General features: G+C 34.0%; 1 non-coding gene across 1 annotated transcript; it reads right to left on the minus strand.

Moving 5' to 3' along the window:
• Window positions 1-305: 305 nt before the first annotated feature.
• Window positions 306-412, minus strand: LOC113455684. Its single transcript, XR_003376674.1, has one exon. It is a non-coding gene; the product is annotated as a U6 spliceosomal RNA (small nuclear RNA).
• Between the last annotated feature and the right edge of the window lie 288 nt (window positions 413-700).

Consider the following 700-nt stretch of genomic DNA (forward strand, 5'->3'; position numbering starts at 1 on the left):
GATTGTCAGAGGGGAGATTTCATATGTATATTTCCAAAAAGTTTCTTACCTACAGTTCTGAGAATGGTATCTCTGAATAACCGTGCTTTACACAACACAAACTTTTGGAGTTGAGAGTTCTTGTCAGACAGCTTAATTTCATACTAAATGTTACTAACTTGCTAGTTGGAGCAATGGATATAAATAAATTCTTTGGTTAATCACTTTAAAAGTATAAATTACCGTATTTACTTCAAAAAACTATAGGGGCAGTATTTTCATTTCCAGATTTTGAAAAATTAAACTAATTGGGTAACTTCTTTTTTTTTAATATGGAACGCTTCACGAATTTGCGTGTCATCCTTGCGCAGGGGCCATGCTAATCTTCTCTGTATCGTTCCAATTTTAGTATATGTGCTGCCGTAGCAAGCACTAATTGGGTAACTTCTGATGCATGATACATAGTGTTTAGTTTTTGAACTCAAAAACCTGGCCTAGGTCATTTAGGGAAAAATTACAAAGACACAGAAGAACAGAACAGCACAAAAAATTTAAAATGAATTAGATAACTTTGAGTAAAGGCTGATGGAATGATAACAGAAAACATGGTGATAAGAAGTTTCAGCCTAACTCTGGAATGATGAAGTCCAGAAACAGAATCACACAGTATTAAACTGAAAGTACAAAGTTAATTTTGAGGACCTTCTTCCACAAAACTGAG

This window comes from Microtus ochrogaster, unplaced genomic scaffold, assembly GCF_000317375.1.
Source record: "Microtus ochrogaster isolate Prairie Vole_2 unplaced genomic scaffold, MicOch1.0 UNK86, whole genome shotgun sequence".
Taxonomy (NCBI): domain Eukaryota; kingdom Metazoa; phylum Chordata; class Mammalia; order Rodentia; family Cricetidae; genus Microtus; species Microtus ochrogaster.